Raw genomic sequence first — 22,658 nt, 5'->3', positions numbered from 1 at the left:
TACCACCTTGCCATTAAAGAGGCGACTAATAACAACAATGGAAACAATATACAGCCTTAAATCAAATAACTTCTACTAAGATATCTACAGATTTATTCCAATAAACAGAAATTAATTTTTACCATAGTTTTTACCTATGGTAAAAATAGTAAGTTTGAAAAGGATTTAAAATTTCAAAATGTGAACAAAGGAAGAACAGAAGTAGTGTAGGATGTTAAGATTATGAGGATGGAGGAGAGAAGATACAAGAAAAATTTAAAAGAAGAGTTAAAGGGAGAGTAATAGAGGTTGACTGTTAGCAGGAGAAAAGAGAGAAAGAGAATCAAGGAAACAGATAAGTGATTATAAGAGATAATATACATATATATATATATATGCATACATATAGAGTAAAAAATTTCAAAAATTAGAAATATAAAACAAAAAGTAAAAATAAAAAGATACAAAACAAAACTGAAAAATACTAATCAGTCATACCAGTCCTCAATAAACTGATGTATGTAAAATAAGTGGTTTCAAAAATGTTGAAATGTAAGAGAAAAAAGAAAAACAAAGAAAAAAATCTTGATGAAAAGTTGAACAGTTGTTTCCACTGGAATTCAAAAGATTCTAACCTTCCCTTCTCAGCAGTTAGGTGAGGTTGTCTGGAGTATGAGGCTTGCTCCAAACTCAGGGTGGTGTTGCTAGAGTGAGATAGTTAATTCTGTGGGTGGAACTCCTGGAGGTATGTTTTAGGCTTAGGTATACTCCTGTCTCTTCACTGAATGTCAAATGGTCTGGAGATTTTTAAATCAGTGCCCCTAAGGGCTCAGCAATTCCTGGTCTATGCTGGAAGACTGCACCCCTGGAATCTCCTTTGGGTTCCACTGTTTGATGTAGGAGCCAGTTCTTAGCACAGTAATTTACATTTGAACTCCACCATTCCTGGACTCTGATTCAGTTTCCAAACAATCTCTCCCACCAGGGCCCTTTCAAATTCCTGGTTAGGTTCATCTCTCCTGCCAGTCCTGCAAGCAGCTGTATTGGAAGGAGGAGGGGTAAGTCTGGTGAATTTCCACAACCAGTATTCCCCTGTGTAAAACTCTGTCCATGTTTTATTTTCTCCTGGTCACTTAGGCACACTCTCTGTCACACAGTGTGGGTTTGCTTGTCTTCTTTTCCAAGTCAGACCTGGGTCTGCCAGAAATTGGCTCCCCCAACTGCTGGCCCCTGCACCACAGCTGCAAAATGGTTCCTTCTGCTGTCCTCCACATGCTGCCACCAGGAGAGATGTAGTTTCTTTCCCATATAAGGATATTGTGCCAAGTCCCTGACTGTTTAGTCGGGCAGTGACTTTGATCTCTATGCTCTCTGCACTTTGACATGCCTCAATACTCCCCAGAATGGGGGTTCCTTTACTTATCACTTACTGCATTTGTGGAGGGACCTTTCTGGTTTGTGCCTCCAACCATTACCAGGGCTGTGGAGCTGGGAATTTCTTCCTTGTTTTATTATATTTGATCTCCTAAGTCCCCAATCTGTTTTGAGTGTCCATTATTAAATTCCAGTAAGTTCCCCCTAACTTTTGTTCATCCACCCACGTTACTGAAATGCTTCCTGTCTGCTTTTATTGCTTTCATACACAGGGAGGCCAGGGAAGGGACCTCTCTATTCTGCCATCATCCTAGAATCTTCTCACAGGAATATTTTAAAATAAGCATTATTATTTATTGCAATTCATAGAGAACAATGTATAGCAATGGATGATAGCTCTGTCACGTACTTTAACCTGGACCATCAAAGAGCATCAACAGCTCCCAGAAGTGGTGTGCACAACCTCCAGTCACTGTGCTCTCCTCCTCTCTAAAGAAGACCACTCTAACTTCTCTGCCAAAGTAATTTTTTGTCAGGTTTTGACCTTTATGTATAAATCATGCAGTACATTCTTAATATTAAGCCATGTTGTTATTTGTAGCTGAGTTTCATATAATTTTACCGCTGTAGAATTTTCTGCCAAATGACCACATGACAATGTATTGATTCTTTCAACTCGTGGTGATTTGACGCTTCCTGACTTCCCAAATAATGGTCCTACAAATTATCATGACAATAGCTTTTGGTGCACATATGTATATATTTGGATTAGGTTTTTAACCATTGTCCTTTTACTTTCACTCTCTTAATATATTATTCTCTCAGGGGTAAAATAAACTTTCTTAATGAGCACAGCTTATGAACCATTTCTGTAGACTTAGTATTCTTATGTCCTTTTAAATAGAACTTTTCTACCATATAATCATAAAAATATTCTTCAGGAGCACTCTTATATATGTTTAATTACTTTTATTCTACATATAACTGCAATCTTTCTGGGATTAGTATTGTATATGTTGTGTAAGGTGTGCAAAATAGTTTCAAATTTTTATTTTTGACATCCAGTCAATACAGAATCATAACTGAAAAGCTTTTTCCCTACTGCTGGGTCACCTTTGAAATAAAGAGGGTTCAGATATTTCTTACTCTACTCTGTTTTGTTCCTTTCCCTCATTTTCTAACCTTGCAACTGTGCTTACCTAATAATTATTATTAGTTTACAGTAGTTTTCTTGAAGATTACTTTAAAGAATCTCCTCTAATCATGTTGATTTTCTTGCCTAATGTGTTGGTCATACTTGGTCTTATGCACTTCACATAAATTTTAGTAACAACTTGATATATTTAACCAAAAAAATGCATGATGACATTTAGATTGAGATTTATCTGGCCTACACATGAATATGGAGATTATTGACTTAGAGGATATATCTCTAATTTATCTTAGAGATTAAACATAATTTTACTAGGAATACTCCTAGGTCTTTTATGTTTTTAATGCTGCTAGTGTTTCTCTTTGCAAAATGTCCTAAGAATGAATTCAACTTGTTTTCTATGTTTTTTTAAATTTGTTCTTTTTAGATATACATAACAGTAGAGTGTATATGGACATATTTATAAAAACACAGAGTATATCCTATTCTAATTAGGATCCCAGTGTTGTGGTTGTACATGATGTGGACACTCATTGTGATGTATTCTTAAATGTACATAGGAGAGTTGTGTCAGATTCATTCCACTGTCTTTCCTATTCCTAGTATGTTGGGTTTTTTTTTATGGTTTGGTTTTTCTTTTTTATTTCATTCATTCTTTTTTCTCTTTTCTTTTTTTGAGAATTCTGAAAAAGCTTCAAGGATAGTATAAAATTTCCAGGTAACCCTAACCCATATTCCACAATGCTACTATTTTTCTATATTCTTCCCTCCTCTGCCACATTTATCCCTGAATATATATAATATTTCCGAATAACTAGTTAACAGTAGATGGATAATGTGATGTGTCCCTTTACTCCTAAAATACTTGCAAGAATTTCTTACATGGCCACAGTACAATAACCATATACCATAAGTCATTCTTACTATAATACTATTATACAGTATATTAGCCTTGATCAGATTTTCAACGATTTGTCTAAGTATGACACAGTAAATAAAATTACAGTAATGCACTGCATTCATGTTCTAGTATTTATATAATCTTCTTTACTATGAAACTCTTGGAATTTTTCTTTATATTTTATGAGGATTGATTATTTTAATAAAATGAATGAATAATTTTCTAGAAAGTCCCCATTTTGAGCTGTGGCAATTAGCAAAATAATCAAGTACTATGAGAACATGTAAAATCGTACCTGAGTTTGCTATAAATGAATGAAAATTGCCTTTGACTTTTTCCAAAGTAGAAATTTAAACTATCTGTGTGGTGCTATGAGTACAGCTTATAGCAATCACCACTCTCCATCCAGGTAGACTTGCTTGGCTTCCGCATTCAACAGAAAACATGGAGTACTTGTTTTTCTGTGTCCGGGTTATTGAACAGAAAAAAATTTCCTCTAGTTCTATCCATTTTGCTGCAATGACAGGATTCCATTCTTCTTTATGTATATACCACATTGTCTTAATGAATTTGTCTTTCAATGACACCTTGTTTGACTCCATACCTTAGCTATGGTGAATAATGTCATTATGAACACAGGAATGTAGAATTGCTATTTCACACTAAGCATAATGGTCCTGGCTGCTATTGATGCATAAAACATCAGAAAGAAAGAAAGAAAGAAAGAAAGAAAGAAAGAAAGAAAGAAAGAAAGAAAGAAAGAAAGAAAGAAAGAAAGGAAGGAAGGAAGGAAGGAAGGAAGGAAGGAAGGAAGGAAGGAAGGAAGGAAGGAAGAAAGAAAGAAAGAAAGAAAGAAAGAAAATGACAACACAAAATACATTTCATTTTTCTCTTGAATTCCTGACTCATAAATTTGGGAAGGGCTCTTGAAAATTGCCTCTTGGGATCTATCATATGTTTTACTTGAATGTGATCCAGAGCTGAGGTGACTTGAAGTCTTGACCAAGCTGGGAATCCAGGATAGTTCCTTCTCATGGTTGGTACCTTGAAGTTCATCTGGGGCTATTGAAAGAACTACCTGCAAATGCAGTATTACATGGTAGCCTCCATAGAGTAGAATTCCCATAAACGAACATCCAAAAGAGGAGGAGGCATGACTTTCTAAGCTAAGTTCCTAAATCAAGCGGTGTTGGTTTTACCACATTCTATTGCTTAGAGGCAAGTCAACATTGTCAGCTCAGATTCAAGGGAAGGAGTAATGGGCCCCACTGGTGAATAGGCAGAGCATTGCAGATTTTTTGGATATTTTTAAAACTATATGTGTATTGAATATCTGACTTTGCGTATTTTGTAAGTTATACTATTAGCATAATCAAAAGTGGCCTTAAATACCTAAAACTTATAGAGTATGTAGGAATCTTAGGTTCTCTCACCATGCCTCTCATGTCCCTTTTTATATTTTCTATCCTTGACTTTCTGTGCTTTATCCTGTGTACTTTCCTATGTTTTTGTACTCTACTATATTTATTTTGTGATAATCTACTCTTTTTAGACTTATCTTCTAGATTATTTTTAACTGTTGACTTTTTAATTCTCAAAATTTAATTAGAATCTTTTGATCTTTTCTCTGCCAAGATGCACATCATGCCATTTAATAGACATTTAATGACAATTATTTAAATTACCTATATGGAAACACCAATACTAATTACATAAAAATCTTTCCCTTTTTCTCCTTTTTCCTCTTCATTCTCTATCTAAATTCTATTTCAAGTGGTATTTTTGATCAACATTGTATTAAAAAAAACTATACCAAACCTTCAGAAAGGATTTCTTTTGTCTCTTCTATGTACTTTATTTAAGGTAACAAAAACAATTGAAGTTTTGAGAAACTGGGCACCATCCTTATGACAAAACTTCTTTTAGTTCACAAAATATGATAGTTTTCCTGACTGTTTAACACAATTCCTTCTCTTCGATTCAACCTAAATTACATTCACATGCTCCCAAGGCAATGTGGCAAACATGTTGAGATTTTTCAGTTTCACCTTCTACCTTTGGTCAAATGCCTCCAGGGAAAAACAGCTGATCCCATTTTTTACTTTTCTCTGAACTTTACTCCAAGGTCTTGCTGCCATGGGAGCTGTGCAGTACTCTCAAGCACCACAGATATATTCCCACGTTCCTGAAGTCACTCCTAGTGCTTGACATAAAGCACAAGAGTCTGAAAGATAGGAAATTACTGCTCATGTCCTTCAGTTTTCAAATGCCTTCACTAGATTACTATATATTTTAATTGAGTTTCCTACTCTCTAACCCCTTCTGTAGGAAATCAGACCCAGCTGCTGCCCCAGTGCAATGACTCCTGGTCTGACCCAGCAGGATCTGCAGCCTCAGAGGGACACACTGCCAAATGCTCAGGTGAGCAAGGACCCAGCACAAGACCCTTCTCCTTCCCTGTGTAAATGCCCACTGACATGACCCTGTCTCTCCCCAGACAGCAGAGAGCTCCGCCTGGTGGATGGTGGTGGTCGCTGTGCAGGGAGAGTGGAGATCCTGCAGCAGGGCTCCTGGGGCTCCATCTGTGATGACAACTGGGACCTGAGTGACGCCCACGTGGTGTGCAGGCAGCTGGGCTGTGGAGTGGCCCTGGAGGCCACCATCTCTGCACACTTTGGAGAGGGGTGAGGGCCCATCTGGCTGAATGAGCTGAACTGCACAGGAGAGGAGGCCCACGTGTGGCAGTGTCCTTCCCAGGGCTGGGGGCAGGCACAAGGAGGACGCTGGGGTCATCTGCTCAGGTCTGTGGTCCACACTGTGCACAGGCTGGAGGGCATGGGAGGTTCTGCAGGATGGTGTCTGAACCCTATGGCAGGGTCGGGGTTACAGACAGGACAGAGGGGTGGAAGCTCTTCCCACAGTACCTGTCCTTCCAGCAGAGAAGTTGAGGTGCTACAATGTTCTGCTGCAGCAACTGAAGTTCTACTCTTTCTTTCACAACACTGTCCCTTGACACAGTCATTCTCTGCAGGGTTCTTTTGACTGCAGACTTCATGTTTCAGTTATTTTGGTACATCATCCTGAGACCCACTGCATTTTTTTCCTATCACTTATATAATAAATTAGCATAGAGGTAGTACCTTAAAACAGCATGAATTATTATCTTATGTTTGTGTAAGTTAAGAGTCTTACCTGCATCTGGCTGGGTTGAAAACAAGGTTTCAGTAGGCTGTTCTTTTGAGACTCTGGGCTTCCTCATTTTCTTGCCATTGCAGCTTCTAGAAGTTGCCTCCATTCCTTGGCTCATGGTCCCTTCTTTCTTTTTCAAACCACCTTGCATACCTCTGACCATTTTTTCATGTTCACATCTCCCTCTGACCACAGCTAGAAACACTTACCTGCTTCTGAGAATACAGGTCTAAGAATGTGATTAGACTGGGCTCACCTAGTTACTCCAGATTTATCCAAATTATCTCATCATGAAAACGATCCTCATCTTGATCCATCTGCAAAGCCCCTTTGCCTCATGAGGTAACCTATTCACAGGTCCCAGGATCAGGAACTGATTATCTGGGACTTACTATTCTGTCACCCCACTGTCCATATCCCCTTTCCAGAGTCTGTCAGATATTTATTCAGGTAGCTTTTCCCCTCTCTCTGCAGGATCCCCAGGTCAGTGCTGTTGCCTGTTCATTTTCCACTACACTTTTTTCATAGAAATAGAAAGTGACATAAAATTAAGCAAAACAGGTAAAAAGGGGTAAAAGTTTTGTCTTTCCACACAGTGGGCATTTCCTCAGCAAAGCTAGCAATGAGCACTCACTACCTAGGGATAAAGAAAAAACAGCACTAAGGGGTAAATACTCACTATGTTGTGATGTTCTCCTCTTGATTTCAGAGTTCCTGGCCCTCAGGATGGTGAGCGAGGACCAGGAGTGCACTGGGTGGCTGGAAGTTTTCTACAACACCTGGGGCAGTGTCTGCCACAGCCCCATGGAAGCTGTGACCTTGTCTGTGGTCTGCAGACACCTTGGCTGTGGGGACAGTGGGATTCTCAACTCTTCTGTTCCTCACAGAGAAGGTTCTAGACCTCGCTGGGTGGATGGTATCTGGTGTAGGAAAATGGATGTCTCTCTCTGGCAGTGTCCTTCTGACTCTTGGAAACAGAGATCTTGCTCTCCAAAGGAGGAAGCTTACATCATGTGTTCAGGTGACCTACTACCTACTCCTTTGTCCTCACTCTCTAGGTTGTTTTTAGAGAAATTTCATACTTTCACACCAAAGGAATGAGTTCAAATAAGTCTACAAGGTGAAAGTTTGAATATAGATTATTTAAGTCTCAATTGTCAATCTTGTTTCAATGACAGAAACAAGTAAACCTGTTTTGAAAGCCATTTTTGTGAAAAATGCCATGGATATTAAATTGAATATGTGGAAGCATGAATTCATCCTCTGAAAAACCAACTAAGCAAATGGCTAGTGCAGTCTTGGACTATAGTAATTAATCTGTATTTCCGTAATAAAATGAGGAATTTGACCTCAATGATGTAAATCACTTGCTATGTCCTATCATTGTGTTAGGTTTTTTCCCATAGGTAATGAAGGTTAAACCTCTCAGCAAACTGTTCATAGGTATTATGGTGATCATTTAATCCAGATGTGGCAATCGGTTAGGAGTAAGCACTTCATCCACCCCATACTGAGATGAGGGGCCTGGACTCCTATTATTTTCTTCTTGAATTCATCTCCCCACAATCCCAGCGGTCTTGGTTGATCCTACATCTTCTGAGCCTTTATCCATGCCCTACTGCAAACTTATATGCCCACTCCATTCCTCTCCCATGAAACATTACATGGGGCCTGTTGGAAACTGGAGCCTATCATCTTCCAATTTCTTAAGACCTGTAATGTCCCCTTTAGTTCATGTTCTGACAAAAACCTGGCTGTCCTCTGAAAACAATGGTGTCCTTAGCATTTGGAGGTTCTAGGCTTCCCTTTCAACATGCTGTTTCTGGGTCAAGTCTTAGAATAGAAATATTCCTGTTTTCAGCTTTCCTTTGTCATTTTCAACAATTTATTTTTTTCTTCATATCCAGCTCCTTGAAGTTTACCCCATGAGGTAGCATCAGCCACCATTTCAGTTGGTGTCACTCTCTTCTGTTGCTCTCCCTCATCTTGGTGGCTTCAGTACCAGACTTACCAGGCTCCTCTGTCTCCTGTTCCTGGTGCTGCCAGAATTCTTGTACACAACTGAGATAACATCCTGACCTCTCTGTTCCTGACTTTCTTCCTTTGAAGCACTCCCTTCTTCACCCCATCTCTGTGCATGGCCACACTGTTGGCCATCACTAACTGTCTAATTTGAGATCTTGATTCCTTCTCTAACTGTTGCCTCTTCTCCTTATGAAACATATTCTTGATGCCCCTTTTCCAGATATTTCATCCTCATGCAGATTCCAAATGTTTTTCCTTATCAGTTTCTCAGTGTTCCACTCTCTTCATGATTACACAAGTTCCTCTTACCCTGATTAGACAACATGATGCCCCATTATAATCCTCCTCCTTCCAGTACACTCAACTCCCTGGCCTATTCTGTCAGTCGAGGACAAGAACGGGTTGAGTCAACTACCTAACTCTTCCCTGCCTGCACTAGACTTGGCAAGGACTGCTGAATCGTGGACAAGTACTGTATCCTGTTATAATGTGAAACTATCCTGCTAGTCTCTTTGAATTTGTGATTCAACCTTCGAAAGACCCTCCACACTGGCCCCATATTCTAATGTGCTTCTCTCACATGTGTTTCTGCCCTCTCTCCAACATGACCTTCTCCAAATTCCCTGATCTCCTCCTTACTGCTGTTTAAACCACATCATACACGTAAATGATGGTCTTGCCTCAAACTTCATGGGAAAATAGAAAGTTTTAGCTCTCTTCCTTCATGTTTCCTTCTGATGGTCACTCTAACTTACTGACTGTTCTTATTCTATTTTACAGAGCTTCAACTTCTCTATTTAGAATCTAAATTTTAGACTCTGTTCTCTTCCTTAACTCTCTTCTTTCCCTTATCTCACTGGGTTTATGGCCTTAGATGATATCATTCCACTGCCGGTCCCCAATAATAAAACTCCATAGTTGATCTCTGCCCTTAAATCCAAACTCATATATTCCATTACTAGTGGATACCCTCACTTGAATATATATTGGACAGCCAAAATTTAGTTTTCAAAGTAGTGTTTTATCCCACCCCTTCAATTCCTGCCTCTAACGTTTTCTCCCTGTTCTGTTCCCCATCCCATTTAATGCCACCGTTGTTGCCCAGTTACTTATTCTCAGTTCACCTTCACGTCTATTGAGATGATCATATGATTCTTGTTTTCAAGTCTATTGATGTGATGAATTACATTTATTGTTTTCTGTATGTTGAACAAACCCTGCTTCCCTGGAATGAACCCCTTGATGGTGGTGCATTATCTTTTAAATATGTTTTTGTCTGCAATTTGCTGGAATTTTCTTGAGAATTTTTGCATTTATGGTCATCAAGGATATTGGTCTAATCATTTTGCTATTTATTTGTAATTGTTTTCTCTTTTTCTCATCTACAAACAATACTGCAATAAATATCTTTGCATATGGAATACTATATAATGCTAGGTTTACTACTACAAGATGACTGCCAATGGTTGTAAGATCACAGGATTTTTTTTTTTTTTGAGACAGGATCTCCCTAAATTACTGAGGAACTCCTTAAGTTGCTGAGGCTGGTCTGGAACTTGCAATCCTCCTGCCTTAGGCTCCCAAACTGCTGGGATCACAGGCCTGCACAATCGCACATAGCAGAATATATAATTTGAAATCAGATGTTGTCAAATTACTATGTAGAACTAATTATTATCAATTGCTATTTCATATCTTGATAAAAATCACTGGATTTTTAAAAAGAACTTGACAATTAATCTAAAGTCAAAGAATATACCGAAGGTCAAAACTCAAAAAGTAAACAAAACCCATAAACCTCTGCTAGTAGCTGCCTGAAATCCACAGCTTGGGAGGATGGGATGATAGATGATGGTAAATGTTTCAAAGGCAAATGCTTACTCTTTTCCTGTACCTTGCTTTCACCTTAGTTTTTCCTTCATCCTATTGAGGGTGATGTGATAATAAATCATAACATAATATATTGATGATGTTTTTCTCTACAATAAACTCCACATGTTGAAAAGTAGTGGGACATCCAATCTGGAAAGTGAGCAACCACCCAAGAGAGGTTCTGCCATAATTTCTAGAAATGTTTTCTGCATAGGGTCGGAGGTTGACAGAATAATGGGGATAATGTGTACCCATGATGGGGTCTTAGGACAAGATCCATGAATATTTTCTCTGTGTTATTTTGCATTTATATGTATTCTTTTGTTTTGTTTTGCTTGGCTGCATGTTACCTCTATGTCCTTTAATTATTAAATGTTCTCAGTGTATTTATCTGAGTTTTTATGCAAATGTTTCTATCTTGTCAGACAACTGTTGTCTATTGTCCACTTACTAACTTTCCCCTGAATTCTACTTGTTTTTTTTTTTATGTAAAAGAATACTTTTAATTAATTTAAAAAATACTTTCAATTTATTTAAAATAATACTTTCTACATTTCTGCCCACAACCTGTGTGGGGCGGTAGTGGGTAAGCCTTGGAAGTGTGGACTGGTTGTGAAATAAAAGTTATGAAAATAATATATTAAGAAATAAAGACCAAAGGCAAGAATTATACATATTCTCAAAGCATAGACATGATGGGTCAAGCATACCTGATGGGTCTGATCCTAACAAAGACAAATAACTGTGCATGTTGTATCTATAGTGGCACCAAAGGGGATCAGTAGGGAGCACCTTCAGGGAAAACAGGATAAGAGTTAGGATAAACAGGGTGTTTGGTGCTTGGCAGGTTACACTCATCTCTGGATGGCTGTGTTTGAACCTGGGACTGTGAGCTACAGCAGGGTGCCAACATGATATGGACTTTCTTGAACTGGGTGATTTCACCCCAGAGTTCCCAGAAAAGCAGCTTCCCTGCCTTAAGGGCTCAAACAATGCCCATAGTTCATACGTGGCTCCCAACTCATGTTTGTAATTTTTCATTAACAATAAGAGGGACATTAAGTTCAAATTACTTTTGGGATTACTCAGTACTTAAGTTTTGAATGCCTAATATTTATTACCACAAATCATTGACATTAACTTACCATTTTTCTATTACCTTTGTGGTTAGCAAGAATTTAAAATGATATTTTACAGCAGATTTTACTCACTGATTCATTCATTCAGTAAATATTTATCAAGCCTATATTCAGAGCATTCATACGAAGTCATTCATACATGCTTCTGATGAATGTGTTCAACATGCCAGTCATTGTCCTGTTAGTAGGAACAGAGGGAGTGAGGCAAGGTCCCCTTTCTAGTGGTTCTCTTTTTGGGTTATGTGTGTGTGTGTGCTGGAGTGTCCACGCATGAGCATGGACATGATCATGTTTGTGTTTTTTCACGTAGTGAGCACAGGGCAAACAAGTAAACTGAAAATATAATTTCAGCTACTGATAGGGATTTACTCCAGGGAACATCTTAGCAATACAGCCACAAAAGCTACTTCTGAAGCCTGTTCTCTACACCTGTCACCTGAACTGAGCCCAGGACCTTAGACAGCCTTGTCTTGGGGCAGGACCACCCCAGCTGCCCCTGACCCAGTGCTTCCCCATTGTCTGTTCCTGCAGGAACGAGACCCAAGAGCGGTCCAACCACCGCCCCCTGCACAGGTACCTCATCCCCTCCTGCCTTCCCCATGGCTTCCAGAGGCTCCTTACCTCCCACCAGGGCAGTAAGAGGAGGTGCTGCTGCCTTTTCAGACAGAGAGAAGCTCCGAATCAGGGGAGGAGACAGCCAGTGCTCAGGGCGCGTGGAGGTGTGGCTCGGAGGCTCCTGGGGCACCGTGTGCGATGACTCCTGGAGCCTGGCAGAGGCTGAGGTGGTGTGTCAGCAACTGGGCTGTGGCTCCGCCCTGGAAGCCCCAGGGGAGGCTGCGTTCGGCCCTGGAAATGGAAGCATCTGGCTGGACGAGGTGCAGTGCAGGGGCAGGGAGCCCTCCCTGTGGGCCTGTGCTGCTGCACCCTGGGGACAGAGAAACTGCAAGCATGAGGAGGACGCTGGTGTGAGGTGCTCTGGTGAGTAGCAGGACCAGGAGAGTGGGCCAGGGTGGAAGGAGTGTGTTTGCATCCAAAGGGCTTCCCAGGCTGCCCTGCTGCCCTGCACTCTTCCTCTGGAAGGCTGTGCCTGATATCCTGGCATCTGGGGGAGAACCATGTGCCAGTGGTGGTGGGTGGGACCCAGGGACATTCCCAGAGCAACACAGTGCAATGATTCCATTTTCCTTCTCTTTCCCCAGGTAAAAGGACAGCAATTCCCCCCACCCCTAGAAGTAAGTGCTTCTTTTGCTCTGAACCAGGTAATGGAGGAGATACGCAGATTTTCAGTGTTTCATACTATGGAGTCTACACAGTTCTGGTCTTATGACAGTGGGCCTGATGATCAGATGTTAGAAAAAGCCATCACTTATTCTAAGTGTTAGCAGTCAGAGAGCTCCAAAGCCTCACCAGCATACACTTTATAGAAATCCCTTAAAACCAGACTCAGGAGATAGTTGCCACAGCCCAGAGCAGGATCTAGGGTGGTGATATCTTCATTTTCAGGCAAACCTATGATGTCTGAGGTAGGGACTTCATGGTAGTGATGACTTAACAGGGGATCAGGATAATTGGGTTCCTCTGAGCTTATAGTCCTCTCTAAGGACTCATGGCCCCTTTTCTTCTCCAGGCACCAGTTCAGCCTCAGTTGTCCCTGGTATCTTCTCCTTACCTGGGATCCTTTGCATGATCCTGGGAGCACTTCTCTTTCTGGTCCTCATCATCCTGGGAACTCAGCTGCTGAGAAGATCAGAGCACCAAGGTGGGGCTTAGGAATGCTGTGACCTGGAAAGCATAGAGGGAGAATGTTAGATCAATTGTGTGTCACTGTTTTTAAGTACATGTTTTAGTCTTATTCTCATTACAAAGAAAACAGTCTTCTCTACTATGAACTTCAAGATTTCAAACATATAAATTGACTCTGGGTTAAAAATGGAGCCCTGAAATATGACAGTTTCCCACGTGGACAATGCTCTGGAGACAGGTTGTAGGATCCAGGGGTGATCAGGAAATCTAGTTCTATCTCAATGAATCACAAAGCTTAAGAAAGGGACTCTGGAAGCCCAGAGAGATTTCTCTGAGTGTGCATTGGGGAAAGTTTTGTATTTTGGTAAAGGAAATATTTCTAAGAGCAATGTGTGCTTTCCCCAGCATTATCCACTTTTGAAGGTGCTGTTGAAGAGGTCCTGTACCAGGAGATAGGTTTCCCTGTAAATCCAGAGAAGGAAAACCTGCTGAACAGCCCAGGTGTGTTCCATACCCTCCTTTCTTTTCATCAATTCACCATCAGCGTGGGAATCTTCAGTAAGCAAAGATCATATACTAACACAACCACGTTAGGTAGCTTTCCATTATTGAAATAAATTGCCTGAAATAATCAAATTATAAGGTGAAAATGTTTATTTTGACTCACATTTTCAGGTGTTTTACTCTGTGGTAACCTGACCCTGTTGTTTGGGGCCTGTGCAAAGGCAGCACATCATGCTGGAAGCATGTGGTAGAGCACAGATGCTGGCCTCACAGTGACCAGGAAAACAATAGAAAGAGGAAGAGATTGGCATCCTCTAATCTTTTCAATAGAATGCTCCCAACAACTTAATACCTCCCACTAGTCCCCACTCATTAATGGTTCCACCTTTTCTAATTCCACCAACCTGAGGACCAACCATTTACAACATAAACCTTTGGGAACATTCCTGAACCACTATAACAACTGTCAGCATCCTCCAAAGGCAGGAGCTTCAAGTCCTCTCTCTACAAGTATGAAGCTTCAAATTTCCCTCTAAACCATGACATTGGACCTCCTACTGTGTTTGTCTATGATGTTTTTCTCCCTACTAGGAACCCCATCTGATGGCTCAGCAACCAAGCTACCGTATTATACTGGGGACAGTGAGGAGAATGGAGACCCTGAATCTGCCCCAGGTAGTAGACACAGGTCATCCCTTGGATGGTGGGGATGAGGAGGAGGTTATCATCTGGGAAGGGTCTCTTCTGTCTAGCTCACAACTATTTTTTTCCTCTCCACCACTCTGTCATCTCAGAATCAGAAAGATTAGGTTTTAATTTGTTGGTTTCCATAGCTAGTTCCATATGTCCATATACATACTTCAAATTTGTATTGTATATTTATAAAACCCAAGGTCATATCTATAAAAATGAAATTGATCTTGGTGAAAGAGAACATTTGGAATTATGGTTCAACTCTGAAATAGTGGGATGTATTTACCATTTTGTAGTTTATGTGAATACTAAGAAAAAAACAAATGACTAATAATCCCTGGAACACATGGAGTGTGTGGTGCCTGTACTTATCCATCACCAGGAGCTGTTCTCTACAAAGAACCTAAAAAAGGAGGACATCCTGGACCTTCCCCAAGTGGCAAAGGTGGATAGTTACTGGGATACTGCATGTCCAGGAGTTCTCTGTGAAGACAGGATCTTAAGGACAGCAGAGCACCAGAGGAGGATGAATGCCTGTTGGGGTTGGAATTGATAGGATAGCCTGTCTGTGGGAGAGAGATAGTCAGAATTCTCTCCCGGATAGCACTTTGTCTCTATAGCTTCAGAGGGCACGTGAACAGCCTGTGTTCTCTTAGAGCTGATAAAATCTCCCTCAGCAGCTGATAAGTACATATTTTTTCAATCCTCTACCACATGCCCAAAAACAGTGCCTCAAACTCATAGCATAACTTTTATGTATGTTTTATGGCATGGTATGTTAGTAAAATATTATTGACCTTAGTATATTGAAATATTTAGATGATTTATATGGTTTCAAAGAATATGGTGATCAAATGTATGCCTTTGGGACAACCTTAAAATATGGTGCCTATATTTATCAACTATTAGAATCTCTGCATTAGAGGAGACTGAAGACATCACCTAGACTAACCAATATCTTCCTCTTCCACTTTATTGCCTGTTTTCAGAACCTCAAAGGCAACATGCAGATGCCACAGGTAATGGTTATGATGATGTTGAAGAGTTACCTTTTTCTGCAATTCCTTCTTCACCTGGATTGAAGGAGAAGAATTTTTTCCCAGAAGAGGGAGGTGGTGCCAGATATTCTCAGACAGGTGAGTGGATAGCCATCTCTCCAGTAGTCTTGCATTATGTGATGGTAAAGATGGATTTGGACATATTAATGATCAGTTTTCCTTAACTACAAGAATTTCAGGTAGCCTTGTAAACCAAGAGGATTTCATCTCTTCCCTGTTCCTATTTATTGAAGCTGTTCCATTTCTTCTGAAAGGAAATGCATATTGTGTTCTCTGTCTGTACACACTGTCCATGGCATGGAGACATGTCTGTATGAGCTGCAGAAACTTTGTGGCTTTGTTCCAATTTTCACGCAACAAAATAAGTCCTATGTTTGGACAACAAGTATGGTGGTCTTTCAATTTGTGAAAAGTAATTTGGAAAGATTTTTATGTTTTCATTAGTGCTTTATAATTATTCATAATAGTGGCATTAATTTTGACATATTCATAACTGCATATAATATAAATTGCCCCATTTAAATGTCCAGTACTATCCCTTTCTTTCGCTCCTCCTTTCCATGATCCACTTCCCCTAATCAACAGGTCTAATTTTCTATTTATTTATTGTTTTTGTAGTTAGAGCATTATAGTCATACTTAAAAGTAGAATTCATTGTGATGTATTCAAGCACACAGAGAGCATAATTTGGTCATTTTCATTCCAGAGTTCCTCCCCATGTCTCTCTTTCACATCTCCCCCTCAACCCTCTTCTAATCCACTGTTATTTCATGAGATCTATTTATCTATTTTCATGAGATCTCCTCAGGTTTTTTTTTATTCCTTATTTTCCTCTAGCTTCTGCATATGAGAGAAAACCTTCAATCCTTAACCTCCTGGCTTATTTCACTTAGCATGATTTTCTCCATTTCCATCCATTTGCCAGCAAATGATATGTTAATTTTTCTTTATAACTGAATAGAATTACATTATATATGTATATATAATATATATATGTGTGTATTTATATATATATATATATAAATATCACATATAATATATATATGTGTGTATTTATATATATATATATATATATATATATATAAATATCACAATTTTTATCCATGCATTCCTTGATCAATACCTAGGCTGGTTCCATAACTTGGTCACAATGAACTCAGTGGTTAGAAACATTGTTATACCTGTATCACTGTAGTATCCTGATTTCAGCTCTTTTGATAAATATCAACAAGTGGAATTGCAGGATCTTATGGTAGCTACATTCCTCGTCTTCTACAGAATCATCATACAGCTTTCCAGTGTGGTTGTACTAATTTACCATCTCACTAAGAATGTATGAATGTTTCTTTCTCCCCATCTCCTCACCAACATTTATTTATTTACTTTTAAAAGTTTTTATCAGTGCTTTGTAGTTCTGCATAATAATAGTAGGGTTCACTTTGACCTTTTTTTACATGTATGAAATCAAATGTTCTCCATTTCAATCTCTCATTTTCCACTTTTCTTCCCCTCTCCCTTCTTCTGCTCCCCTTTCTCTACTTATGGCCTTTCTGTTTATTTATAGTTTTTAATAAATAAGTGATATATATAATTCTCCATGGTATACTGATGTATATACATAACATAATTTGGTCAATTTTATTCCATGGTTCTTCCTTTTTCTCATCTTTACTCCCTCCACATCAACACCCTTTCTCTATTACACTGATCTCTTTTTTACTTTCTTGTGTCAATTTCATTCCAGAGTTCCTCCCCTTTTCTCCTCCCTCATGATTTATTTTACTCCAACTTCTTCATATTAGCAAAAAAAAAAAAAAATCAACCTTTGACTTTCTGAGTTTGGTATATTTCACTTAGCATGATGTCTCCAGTTCCATCCATTTATGTGCAAATGCCATAATTTACTTCTTCTTTATGACTGAGTAAAACTCCACTGTGTATATTTGCCACATTATCTATATCCATTCATCTGCTGACAGGCACCCAGGTTGTTTCCATAACTTGCCTATTATAAATTGTGCTACCATAAACACTTATATACCTTTATCATTTCACCATGTGTATGTTAGTTCTTTTGATAAAAACCAAGGTGTGAGATAGTCATCAAGGGGCTTCAGTTCTAGTCTTTTGAGGAATCTTCATACTGTTTTCCAACGTGGTCGTGCTAATTTGTAGTCCCACCAAGAATGAATAAACATAGTGTTCTCCACATCCTCACCAGCATTTATTGTTATTTATATTCTTGATTATTGCCATTCTAACAGGAGTCAGAGGAGATAAAAACATAGTTTTGATCTGCATTCCCTTGACTGCTACAAATATTAAGAACCTTTTCATATATTTCTTGGTCGTTTTTACTACATCTTTTGAGAAATACATGTTTATTTCTACAACGTGTTTATTAATTAGATTAATTGCTTTTTGGGTGTTAACTTTCTTGAGTTCTTTATATATTATGGATATTAATCTGCTGTCAAAAGAACAGCTGACAAAGATTTTGTCCCATTTCATAGGCTCTCTATTCATTCTCTTGTTTCTTTTGCTGTGCAGAAGTATTTTAATTTGATATCATCCCACTTGTTGATTCTTGGTTTTATTTCTTGTGCCTTAGTGATCTGGATAAGATGCGTGTACCAATACATTGGAATATTAAGCCTACTTTCTTCTTCTATCAATTGCAGAGATAGGGAACTAGTTTCATTATTCTACAAACAGATATACAGTTCTTCAAGCACCATTTATTTTAAAATAAAGAATGAGAAAGAAGAAGAAGAAGAAGAGGAGGAGGAGGAGGAGAAAATAAAAGAAAAGAAAAAAGAAAGAAAGGAAGACAGGACTGTTTTCTTCAATGTGTGTTTGGTTTCTTTGTCAAGTATCAGATGACAATATCTGTTTGGACTTGTTTCATGTTTTCTATTCTATTGCATTGATCTTTATGTATATTTCGATGCCAGTACCATGCTGTTTTTGTTACTACAGGTCTCTCCTTAGCCAAACTAACTGAAAGAGAGAGAAGACCCAAATAAACAAAATTAGAGATGAAAAAAAAGGGGGGAGGGAGATATCATCACAAATATATCAGAAGCCCAGAGACTTGATAGGAACTATTTTGAAAATTTATACTAAAACTATAAAATCTAGAAGACATTAAACAATTTCTAGATGGAAATCAAACCATGAAAACATAGGAAAACTAAAGAGACCAATATCAAGCAATGATATTGAAGCAGAAATTAAAGCCTTCCAACAAAGAGAAGTCCTATCAGATCTTTAAAAAAGAAAGAACATCCAATTATTCCATGAAATAAAATAGGAAGAAACACTTCCAAATTTGTTCTATAAAGCCAGTATTACTCTTATACCAATACAAGACAAAGACACATCAAGGAAGGAAAACTGCAGACCAATATCCCTGAATAACATAGACCCAAAACTCTTTAATAAAATGTTTTTAAAGCACATTCAAAAACACAATAACAAGATAGTACAGCATGATCAAGGGGGTTTCATGCAAGTGGTATGCAAGGTTAGTTCAACATATGCAAAAATTAATAAGTTTAATTCACCAAAAATATACACCTAAGGATACAAATCACATGATCATTTCAATAGACACAGGAAAAACCTTTGACAAATTAGAGCACCCATTCATGTTAAAACTACTGAAGAAGAAATTAGGGATAGAAAGAACTTACCTCAATATTATAAAGGCTATGTATGACAAATCCAAAGTCAACTTCCTATTGAATGAAAAAAAAACTGAAAACATTTCCTTTGAAATCAGAAACAAGAAAAGGATATCCACACTCACCACCCCTATTTAATACAGTTATTGAAACTATAGTCAGAACAATCAGACAAAAGAAGAAATTAGAGAGATACAAATATGAAAAGAAGTCACCTTATGTTTGCTGATGAAAGGATCCTATATGTAGTATACTCAAACATCTAAACCAGAAGAACTATAAAACTGATAAGCAAATTCAGTAAAGTAGTATACAAAATCAGCATACAAAAATCAACCACTTTTCCATACTCCAATAATGAATTAGCAGAGGTAAAAAAAAAAACAGGAAAACTATTCCATTCACAATAACCTTTAAAAAGACATCAATTGTTATTTTATCTTGAATCTTGTCATTCTAACTAGGGTGAGATGAAACTTCAATGTAGTTTTTATTTCATTTCCCTTATTCTTAAGGGTGAAGAACATTTTTTTTCATATATTTGTTGGCCATTTTCATTTCTTCTTCTGAGAAATATCTGCCTAGTTCACTTGTCCCTTGATTGTCTGGGTTATTTGAGTTATTTTGATGTTAGTTTTTTGAGTTCTTTATATATTCTGGATATGCATCCTCTCTCAGAAGAAGAAATACCAAGAAATTCTCCCATTCTTTAGGCTTTCTTTTCATTATCTTGTTTGATTTGCTGTTGGAAGTTTTAAATTTGAAGCTGTCCCAATTTATTCTTGGTTTTATTTTTTGAACTTTGTGAGTTTTATTAAGGTAAAACTGTTCATGCCTGTATATTGGAGAGTTGGCCCTATGGTTTCTTGTAGCAATTGTAAAGTGTCATGTCCAATTAGTAGGCCTCTGATCTATTTTAGTTCACTTTAGTGCATGGTGAGACATAGGGATCTACTTTCATTCTTCTACATGTGTATATCCTGTTTTCTCAGTGTTGTTTGTTAAAAAGTACATTATTTTAGTCAAATTTTTCACTGCTGTGACTAAAAGACTTTACCAGCACAATCATAGAGGAGAAAAAGTTATTTAGGAGCTCATGGTTTCAGAGGTCTCCATTCATGGACTACAAGCCCCATTCCATGGGGCTTAAGGTGTGACTGAACATCATTGTGGAAGGGTGTGGCAGAGGGAAGCAGCTCACATGGTGATCAGGAAGCAGAGGGACACTCCACCCACCAGATACAAAATATATACCCCAAAGCCACGCCTCCAGGACCATTCCTCCTCCAGTCACACCTTACCAACCTTAAGGTACCATTCAGTTATTCCCAATCACGAGATTAAGTCAGTGATTGCATTAAGGCGCTTACAATCCCAATTGCTTCTCCTCTAAACCTTCTTGCATTGTCTCACACATGAGCCTTTGAGGGACACTTAACACCCAAACGATAACATCCATCTTTTCTCCAATGTGTGTTTTTAGTGATTTTGTCAAGAATCAGATGATTTTATCTTTGTGGGTTTATCTCTATGTCTTCTATTCCATTGACTTTCATATTGGTTTTTATAAAAATACCATTCTATTTTTGTTAGTAGAGCTCTGCAGCATAATTTGAGCATGGAATTTGTGATGGCTCCAGCCTTCTTCTTCTTGCTCCTTGCCAGGCTCTTCTGGATCTTTTATTATTCCATATGAATTTTAGGACTGATTTTTCTAGTTCTGTGAAAAAAGACATTGATTGGGACTACTTTTGGTTGTGTAACCACTTTAACAATATTAAATCTGCTTGTTGAAGAAAAAGGGAAGCCTTTCCATCTTCTATAGGCTTCAATTTTTTTCTTCAGTGACTATAGTTCCATTTTAGAGGTCTTTCACCTTCTTAGTTAGGTTTATTTCCATGTTTCTGTTTTTGTTTTGTTTTAGGCTCTTTTCAATGTTATTTTTTTTTATTTTTTGGTAGGGTTTATTATTGGTATATAGCAAAACTATTCATTTTTGTATGCTAATACTGTACCATGTTACTTTGCTGTATTTGTTTATCAGCTCTGAAAGTCTTCTGGTGAAGATTCTATATACAGAATCAAAGTATCTGCAAGTGGAGATAATTTGACTTCTTCTTTTCCTCTTTGTATCCCTTTAATTTCCTTCTCTTATCTAGTTGATTTGGCTAAAATTACAAGAAGTTATGTAGAATAGGAGAGGTGAGGGTATGAATCCTTGTCCTGCTCTAGATTTTAGAGGAAATGCTTTTATTTTTCTCACCATTCATTATGATGTGACATTGGGTTTGTCATGTATTGCTTTCATAAGATTGAGATAATTTCCTTCTATGCCTAGTGTCTTCAGAGATTTTACCATGTACAGATGCTGAATTTTGTTGATTAAATTTTTCTGCAACTAATAATATGAATATGTAACTTTTATTCTTAAATCTACTTATGAGATGGATTACATTTACTGATTTGCATATGCTAAACCAAACTTGCATCTGTAAAAATTTATTTTGAAGGAAACATGTAACCAATGATTTCATTGACATTTCCCACTTTAATGCATAATGTACAATAGCCTTGAAATTTCCATGCTAGAAAAAATATTTTCTCTTCCTTTTTCAAATAACATATGGTTTCATATTTTAGGAATGGGCTTTCCACTTGTACATGGGCATATAGTCCATGGCAAAAGGAAACTGTAGAATTTAGTTGAGCTTTCCCCACTTTGGCAACTGCCAAAGGACTCGAATTGTTGTCATGAATGTTGTGAGGTCAAGTGTGGTCTGTTATTGAAGTACGAAGAGAGGTCATCTTCTGCCCGGAGTGCTTAAGAAATCAGACCAGCCTGGTGTGGAAGATAGCACTCACATCTCTTTGGCACTCCTTACCATTATTGACCCACACTCCTTCTCATTGTGGAAATCAAGATATTTGCACAGGACAGAATCAATATGATACTAATCCTTCCAGAAAAGTTCTGTTTCCCCATAGGTATTTTGTAGCCACTCTACCTGTCTTTTCATTCTTGTAGAAAGTACTAGTAGAGTGTCATTTTTGTCACCACTGAAACCAGAATTCTCTTACTCTTCCAGGCATCTCTCCTCAGTCTCTAAGAGAAGCTGACAGTTCTAACATGGAAGAGATAGCATCCTCATTGGTCCTGAGACAAGAAGACCCTGGCTATGATGATATTGAGCCTATCCCCATGTAGTGCTTTTTTTTCTTCTTTTCTTTGAAGCAACAAAGTCTGCAGAGAACTCCTTATGATATTGTTTTCTGATGAAAAAGAGTTCTGTCTTCATTACTGCAAAGTTTCTATTTTTATCCCTTATTCACAATAAATACTCT

General features: G+C 38.2%; 1 pseudogene; it reads left to right on the top strand.

Annotated features, from left to right (window-relative positions):
- LOC124982756 (antigen WC1.1-like) overlaps window positions 1-22,605 on the top strand; it is a 181,071-nt pseudogene extending 158,466 nt beyond the window's left edge.
- Window positions 22,606-22,658: the final 53 nt, after the last annotated feature.

This window comes from Sciurus carolinensis, chromosome 4, assembly GCF_902686445.1.
Source record: "Sciurus carolinensis chromosome 4, mSciCar1.2, whole genome shotgun sequence".
Classification (NCBI taxonomy): Eukaryota; Metazoa; Chordata; class Mammalia; order Rodentia; family Sciuridae; genus Sciurus; species Sciurus carolinensis.
This window is presented reverse-complemented; position numbering and strand designations above follow the sequence as displayed.